At 29.5% G+C, this 8,382-nt stretch overlaps 1 long non-coding RNA gene across 2 annotated transcripts; it reads right to left on the bottom strand.

Annotated features, from left to right (window-relative positions):
- Window positions 1-356: 356 nt before the first annotated feature.
- Window positions 357-4,357, bottom strand: LOC121125351 (uncharacterized). Of its 2 annotated transcripts, XR_011782020.1 has the most exons (6): window positions 4,131-4,278; window positions 3,902-4,063; window positions 1,754-2,013; window positions 1,598-1,697; window positions 1,341-1,538; window positions 357-1,284 (listed from the first exon to the last, which is right to left on the bottom strand). It is a non-coding gene; the product is annotated as an uncharacterized lncRNA (long non-coding RNA). The 2 variants fall into 2 exon arrangements; XR_005866633.2 differs by lacking the exon at window positions 3,902-4,063 and having other exon boundaries at window positions 4,131-4,357.
- Between the last annotated feature and the right edge of the window lie 4,025 nt (window positions 4,358-8,382).

The following is an 8,382-nucleotide window of genomic DNA, read 5'->3' as shown; positions in this document are numbered from 1 at the left end:
ACAAATTATAAGCATTAAGTACAGACATACAGGCAAAACTGTCAATTAGTACCTTTGTGCAAAAAAGTGCTTACTAACAACAAAAAAAATGACTGAAAGCGAATGCCTCAACAGGTCATTTTCAAATCTGTAGCTTCTCTAGTCTTGCAGATTCCGAGCGAGAAAAACAAACACCGTATTAAAAACTTTTGCCATCCAGTTACTTTGAAGCGTGTGGATAGAATTTATTGCATCCGGCAAAAAGTTATCGCTAAAAGGTATGAAAATCAATCATTGCGCAATTAAGACTTTTTCGAACTCCCCTTAAGTTGTTCGTCCATAACTAAGGTCAAGAAGTAATTAATGAACGGACAATATTCAAAATTAATACTATGAATTATATTTTCAGACAATTATAAATTGTAAACACAATATGAACGTCCACTTTCAAATTTGGACAAACCACTCCATCATTGAAGTGAAAAAGGAAATATAAATTCATTTTAAATACTAAATAAATATAAATTAAGACATAATATTTTTTTATATCTTACTATTCGGTCGTATGCATAAAAAATATCTTGGAAAAGTTGCACGTATATTATGTTATATATTCCTTGAATGTCTACTTATCCAAACAATTTTGCTTAAAATACAAAAGGAGCAACCATATTGGATTTTCTTTATCTTCTACTGAACAGTTTCAATATCCCTCTTCAAGTTAGATTTTTGTGTAAAAGAACTGGATCAGTCACTACATTGGTATTTTTACATCTTCTCATGAACAACTTTAGTATGCTTCTTCAAGTTTCCAGAGATTGTAAAAGAACTAGAGTAGTGACTTCATTTGTATTTTTGTATCTTCTCATGAACACCTCCAATATACCTCTTCAAATCTCCAAAGCTTGTAAAAGAACTAGAGCTGTGACTACAATGACATTTTTTTATCTTTTCTTGAGCGCCTTCAATATGCGTCTTCAAGTTTCCAGAACGTGTAGAAGAACTAGAGCAGTAACTAGAAGTTATTGCTCTAGTTCTTTTACAAGCTCTGGAAACTTGAAGAAACATATTGAAGGCATTCATGAGAAGATAAACAAAAATACCAATGTAGTCACTGCTCTTTTTCTTTTTTACACTCTGGAGAATTGAAGAGGCATTAACCAAATACATTGGAATTTGTTAATTTTCTCATGAAAACTTTCAAGCTTCCAGATTGTGTAAAAGAATTAAAACAGTAACTACATTTGAATTTTCTTTCCTTCTTATGAACACCTTCAATATGTATCTTCAAAGCATGTAAAAGAACTAGAAAAAATTTGAATTTATAATAATTAATAAATAATATTTAATTATAATATTACTTATTATGATTTACGAGGGGCATGACGTCATGGAATTGGTATTGAAATCGTAACCAATATGATGATAATGTTAAGGCAGGTTACAAACCTAGAGGGCGCCACAATAAAATTGTCAAATTACTTTGAGAGGTTTTTCCTTAAGAATTTATAGTGACAAAGTTTTCGATGATGTCGCTGCAGTAGTAGATTATGAGTCAGCTGTTGTGTATTGAATCTTGTTAGCTATTAATACTTAGTTATTAGTAACAACTTAATACCTGTTTAAATACCGCATGGATGGTTAATGTGATCCTTATGCCATTTCGTCCGATGATAGATGAAACATTTTGGGTTCATAATTAACTTCTCAAACAAGCACTAAAAGCAACATTTTAAAAATGAATACGGTTATTACATAATTGAATAATACATACTAGGTAGGTTACAAAAATAACGGAATCAAGGACTTTGAATTGGTTCTTGCGATGTATAATGAGTTTGGAATTTTGTTGATATCAAATTGACTTCTATTTGTTGGATAAGCACTGAGTTATGGAACTTTTTCTAAGCCGAAAATTTCTTCTCATACCTCCTCAAAAAATGACGTCACTTCTTCTTTAGAATTTTATATTTATATAGCTAGGTAGATGCTACATCCTACACTCAGGGCCATCTGTTTATATTCCAACGCAACCTTTAATCAAATTAAAGAGGTTATAAATTAATAAATATATTATTTTATTTGACATAAATACGTATATAAAATACAGTTGGTAATAACAATTTTAAATTATAATAAAAAAATTAGCATAAGAAGACACTTCCTTTTAGTATGACATCACAATTTTAATTGAATGTTTTTCATATAAATGACGTCAGAACTTCTCTTTCATATTTTGTTTACCAGTCATTGTGCATAGGAAACAAAATTTTACCAGTCCAATAATGGCTATATCAGTGGATATGATTTTATAAAATTATATCCACTTGATACTTGAAAAGTCTAAAGTTTGCCGAATTCTGCCCGTAGTTTACCGGAAATCTCTAGAAACTGACGAAAATGAATCTTTTTTAAAACACAAATTGAAAAAGTGAATTTTCAATTTGGAAAGTATTAGAGCTATTTAAAATGAATTTTTTCTTAAAAAGAGTTGTAGATGACAAAACAATTTATTAGTAATCATAGAAAAATGTATTTTCTACGTTTGCTAGCCATCAAAATGAATATGTTTTTAGAAATCAAATTTTTGCTAGTCCTATAATGTCGATGTCAGTTGAAAGAATTTTATAAGATTTTGACAGTTCATAGACTAAACCCAAAAGTTTTCCGAATCACACCTTTTTTAAAAGGTAATTTTGAATGTATTATTACCATTTAGACTAATTTTTTTTTTACACAAAGTTGTAACTGACATAAAAATGTATTCGTAACTTTATATAAAAATCTATTTTCGATGTCTTGTAGCCTACTAAATTTGTGACTATGAAACAACATTTTGCAAGTGTAATAATGTCTATATCAGCTAAAAGAATTTTATTAAATTTTGCTAGTTGATAGAGAAAAACCTAAAGTATATGGTTCATATCCATATTTAACCGGAGATATTTGGAAGTTGACGAAAATTAACTTAAAAAAATAGATATATAAGTGTTATAGCTATTGAAACAAAATATATTTTACAAAGAGTTGTAGCTCGTTATTATCTAATTTATAATCTAAATCTTGAATTCATTTTGTTTCGTTTAATAAAGGATTTACTCTAAAAAAATTGTTTTATTCTGATCTTAAAATAATAATACATTTTCATAATATATATATTTATAGGTATAAATCAAAGAAAAGCAGGATAAAATATAAATAGTTAGCTTTTAATTGTCAACGTTTGTACCCATGTCATCAATGAATATTTTTAAAATAACTAATAATAAGATAGAAGAACTGTTATGGGAAATATTTATTAATAATCTTTATTAGTGTGGAGATCCTAAATCTTCATGGGGGTAATATTCAAATATGGTCAATATGGTGATAAGCAATTAAGTTTTTTGAAGATGATTAAGACTAACTAAGTTTTGAAATTGCAATTATATTAAGATTTTCCAATATAAGTAGTATACAGAAATTAATTATAACATAATCACTTAGCACTCAACAATTCACAAAATCTATTTAGGAAGATAACAGCAAAATAATTCAATTTAATGGAGGGAAATCCTGAAATTTATAGTGGTTTTAATGTGATAATTTTATGTTATATAATATAATATACAGTAGATTTATTAGTTTATTATAATTTTAATTTCCCATAAATTTAAATGTATTTTTCCACAAATAGATTTTGTTTAGTGTTTGTTATTTTGACATTTTTATTTGATAAGTTTGTTATATTAATTTGAACCGTAACCGTTTTGTACGTTTTCAAGTTTTTAAAATATAAATATAAATACAAAGGATCTAATCTGATGATCTAATAAATATAACATTCCAATAAAATAACACAACTTTCACATCAAGATAATTGAATCAAATTTTTAGGTATTACAAAATTCTGTATTATGTAAAAGATGATACTTTTAAATACCTGTAAATGAATTGATAATATGAAATTCGAGTATATGAATATCTTCCCGCACTCTCCAGACAATAAATGATAATTATTGAAAAAAAATTAAGACAAGCACTTCCATATTGCGCAGTAATAAAGATTGAGGCTATTATTGTCTGGTTAAAATTTATGTACTTCCTATGCACAGATTAGTTGAAAACTTTACAAGATAGTAAATAAATAAATATTTTAACGTCCATTATACCTTTTATTTGATCCGTTACACTCTATTTGTGATTTTGCAGCCTATTTTGAGATGAATTATTTTCCAGCGAATAGTGTGATTAACTGAAGCAACGGATTGAAAAAAACAAACTCGGTGAAAGGTTAAGAGCTTAAATATAAATGACGTCAAATTGATTTCTTCCATTTATGTAATGAAAATCCTATATTTCTATGGGGATCCCCAAAGTACTTCTAGACTTTTGTTCTCTTACAAGTTTTTTTTCTCTCAGTAAACCGGTATTTTGTACAATTATACCTTGTTATATATAATCATTAATCAATAATTAATCAGGCTTGTTATTCTGAAATGTTTTTAATTGGTTATTGAAAAGAGCACGTGACAACTGACGTCATTAGATTTAAAATAATTAATAAACAATTTCAAAATATAATTAATATGTATATTATCATCATTTACTTTAAAAATCATGCCCACACGACTTTCCTGATACTTTCGAAATGAACACTCTGAAGAGAATTCTTTTACCCTTTTTGTGTCAATCTGCTACTCCCCTCATGTGAACTCCGGTGAATATTATTCTTACCATAGATTTCCCAAAGCCAAGGACATTCGTGCAAAATAGATCTAAGCTTGTCATAGAGAAGACCCACTCAATCCCGAACGGCCAGAGTTTGTTCTCGATATTTTGAGGAAGACTGCTTTCAGGGAAATCTAAAGGCTGAACTCATGTCTAACTACGGAAGGACTTCCTAGTAGCAAGGTTTGTAAAACTTTGAGCCCAAATGCTTTTCCTATTTTATATTTGGTTCCTGAAAGCTGTATTACAGCTACGGAGACAGATAAATTAAACGTTAAAAGGGCAAAAAGTTAATTTTATAAAATAAATAAGTATATCCATAAGATATAAATAGATATATTTGATATATATTCATGACCATCATAATATTTATCCTAGGCTCTCCTCCGTGAACACAGAAAAAGTTGTCAATGAACTTCTCACTACTCCCAAACAAGGAAGTTTCAAAGTTGATAAGCCACCTGAAGAATGCTTTGATGCTATGGAAGTATCATTTGAATATTTAAAGCCTTCTTTGGATGTCTCCTTGGGAACTATTGGAAGAGAATGTAATACCTCAACAAAACATAATTTTGTCAGTACAGACATATATGTATAATGAACAGCTTCTTCATTGGGGGAAGGAAAATAAAAGACATCTATGAAAATAAATACCCTTGAAAAAAAAAAAAAAAAAATCCCTTCAAAAGTGAATGTAATGCCTATAAATAAATTAAGTAAAATATTTTCCCCAAGTCAAGTCAATGTTCCAATGAAAGAGAATGTTAACGCCTGACCTAAAAAAAGGACGGACTAAGATATTGAGTGGTCTCTCACTCTGAAATCAATGACTGGAGGAAAAGCCTATAAATATCATCAGAAGAAATTCCCCTTCCCCTTGCCAGCTTTATCCACATTAAGTAAATAGATTTCCAAATTTAAATGTGGTCCTGAAATTCAATATAAACTTTTGGACATTTTAAATAAACAAATGGATGGTAAATATAGGAATACATTATTGTTATGGTTTATTGTAATTAATTATTTGGGATTGTTTTCCTTTTTAGAGCTATTTCAAATGGATGCCCATTTAAGCCGTCTTGGAGTGTTGTCTTTCGATGAAATGGAATTGAAACGAAGTTATGACTATTCTCCATCTTTTGATCAAAGTGTTTGACCCGAACAAAAATAATTCAAGTGGCATTGATCGTGGTCTTTAAGATTCTTTGAATATGCCAGTTTATTTTGGTTTTGACAAAGTAATGACTATTGAAAATCTATTTGTTATTATTAAAAAATAGAAGAAAGCAGAATGTCTGTAGTGGCCATCGTATCTGAGATGGGTCCCTCAAATGTGGCATTGCAAAATATATTGGGAATATTCGAAGAAACTCCTTACTTTTGGAATCCCTTCAACACATCCTAAAAGATTTACGTCTTGTGTGATACACCTCACCTCATCAAACTATTGAGGAACCATCTCTTGTATAAATAATTTATCTTGCCAAACGGATCTGCAATCCCAAAAAATGATTTTCTAGCATTGATGTCAAAAGATTCAAACGAACTAAAAATGCCTTATAAGATTTAAGATATTCATTTAGAATGCCAAAATAGTCAAAGACAACGTGTTTATCTAGCAACACAACTATTGACCTATACGACTGCCTCTGCGCTGCAATATCTATTTCCGGAAATGAAGCCTCAAGCGGATTTTATCAAAACAGTAGATTCATGGTTCGACGTCTTCAATAGTAGGAAACCTTTTTACTCCAAAATAAACTTTTGTGGATTTGGTAATCAATTGAATGAACAGGAAGAGGCTCTTAAAAAGATGAAAGAGACAATTAAATGTGTCCAGGGAATTGCTAAAGGAAATAAAATTATTCCTTTCCAGCGTTGAATTTTGATTTCTATTACCTCTTTGGAAAACTTGTTCAATGACGCGAAGAATGTATGTGGAATCAAGTCCATACTTATTTCAAGGTTAAATCAAGATTATCTAGAACACTTTCTCGCGCTTGTGGGACTTGCGAGTATCCAAAGACCACCCAACTAGTGTTAAGTGCTTCAATAGACTAAGACTAGTTGTTCATGACCAAGCCGACCAATTTCATATCGGTTCAACGTAAATTTGAATAGAAGAGGTAGAAACCTCATCACTGGATAACTTTCTTGGTTGTTTAATTAAATAAATAGAACCGGAAAATAAAGAAACGGAAATAGATTAGGAAGAATATGAAGATCCTTCACTTTTAGCTGCCGAGTTGGCTATAAATCCGGATCTGGAATTCGAAGCTTCGTCAAATTCTTCCTCCTCAGCCTATGACTGTAGACTTCAAAGATTAGGTTATATCACTGGATACTTCACTGGAAAGCAACCAAAATAACGTTTGTGAATGAATACTGAAAGTGGAGCCATGAAGATTTATTATATACTTTTTAAAATTAATTTTACAGTGAATATTCTTACAAAATCATAAAAGAAAGTAAGGAGAATGTTTTGGAGGAGAGAAAGAATAATGACGTTTCATTAGATCAGCTACAATCAGCTGTGACAAGAGAGGAAGGATATAAATAAGGACATATAAATAATGGACATTTGCTAGAATTATAACTAGGAAAAAATCCCATGTGGATCCCCCAGTTATTCATATTATACATTTTCAGACGTCAAACAGGGACTTATCGAGTTTTATAACTCCGAAACTTATCCTACAAGTATTAAAAGACGGCAAGTCCAAGTCTACAAATAAACTTATTTAATCACAAATAAAGTCCTTGATATTTTTTAATCAGAGGTGTAAAGTCCTGCAAGTCCAAGTCTACTTTCATACTAATTTAAGACATTCTAAGTCCATAATTATAATGGAGGGTCCATAGTTATAATGGGATTTTCTTGATTTTCTTGAATTAAGAATAAATTAGCATTCAAGTATAATTTGAGTCGTGAGTCTTGGATAGTGAGGTGAAGTGGAGTCGAAAGTTCTCAAAATATGAACTCTAATCCAAGTTGAGTTGCAAGATTCGAATCTTATACCACACCTCTTAATGATAATACATTTTTGTCCCAGTGCGAAAACATGCTATCCGGACAAAAGATTTAACTTTCAATATTTAGTGACTATAGCTTTGCAATTTTGAAGTTAGGAGTTTCAAATTTTGCTATCATCGTTAACATCCCTAAGTCACAAGGTTGGTAGTTTTAAAATGATTTAAATACCGAATTTAAATAAAATACATTTACGGGATTCTACATTTTTGAAGGCAAAATATAATAAATTCAGCGTTCACGGAAAACTGCCCGGGAAAAAAGTTGCCAGTTAGGAAAATTGCCCATATTTTGTTCAAACTTCATGATGAATAATAACACATTATAAATTCGCTTAATCTTATTTATTTATTATTTATGTATTCTTTTAATATTTTTCATATAATTTGCATTTTAGGTGTTTAAAAATTATTATAAGAAATGTGTTATATTATTCTATGTAGGAATTTATAAAATATAGATATTTGTTTAAACAAAATTATAATTAGTAATTTATTTACCATTTACACACATGATTAGATAAATTATTTTCAACATAAATCATTAGGATACTCTAACTTTTCCAAAAAGAAAAACAAAAAAGTAATTTAAAATTGAGGGTACCTAAGAAAAAACAAATATTGATATGACTATTGAATTACAAATAATGTTATTTGCATGTA

This window comes from Lepeophtheirus salmonis, chromosome 10, assembly GCF_016086655.4.
Source record: "Lepeophtheirus salmonis chromosome 10, UVic_Lsal_1.4, whole genome shotgun sequence".
Taxonomy (NCBI): Eukaryota; Metazoa; Arthropoda; class Copepoda; order Siphonostomatoida; family Caligidae; genus Lepeophtheirus; species Lepeophtheirus salmonis.
This window is presented reverse-complemented; position numbering and strand designations above follow the sequence as displayed.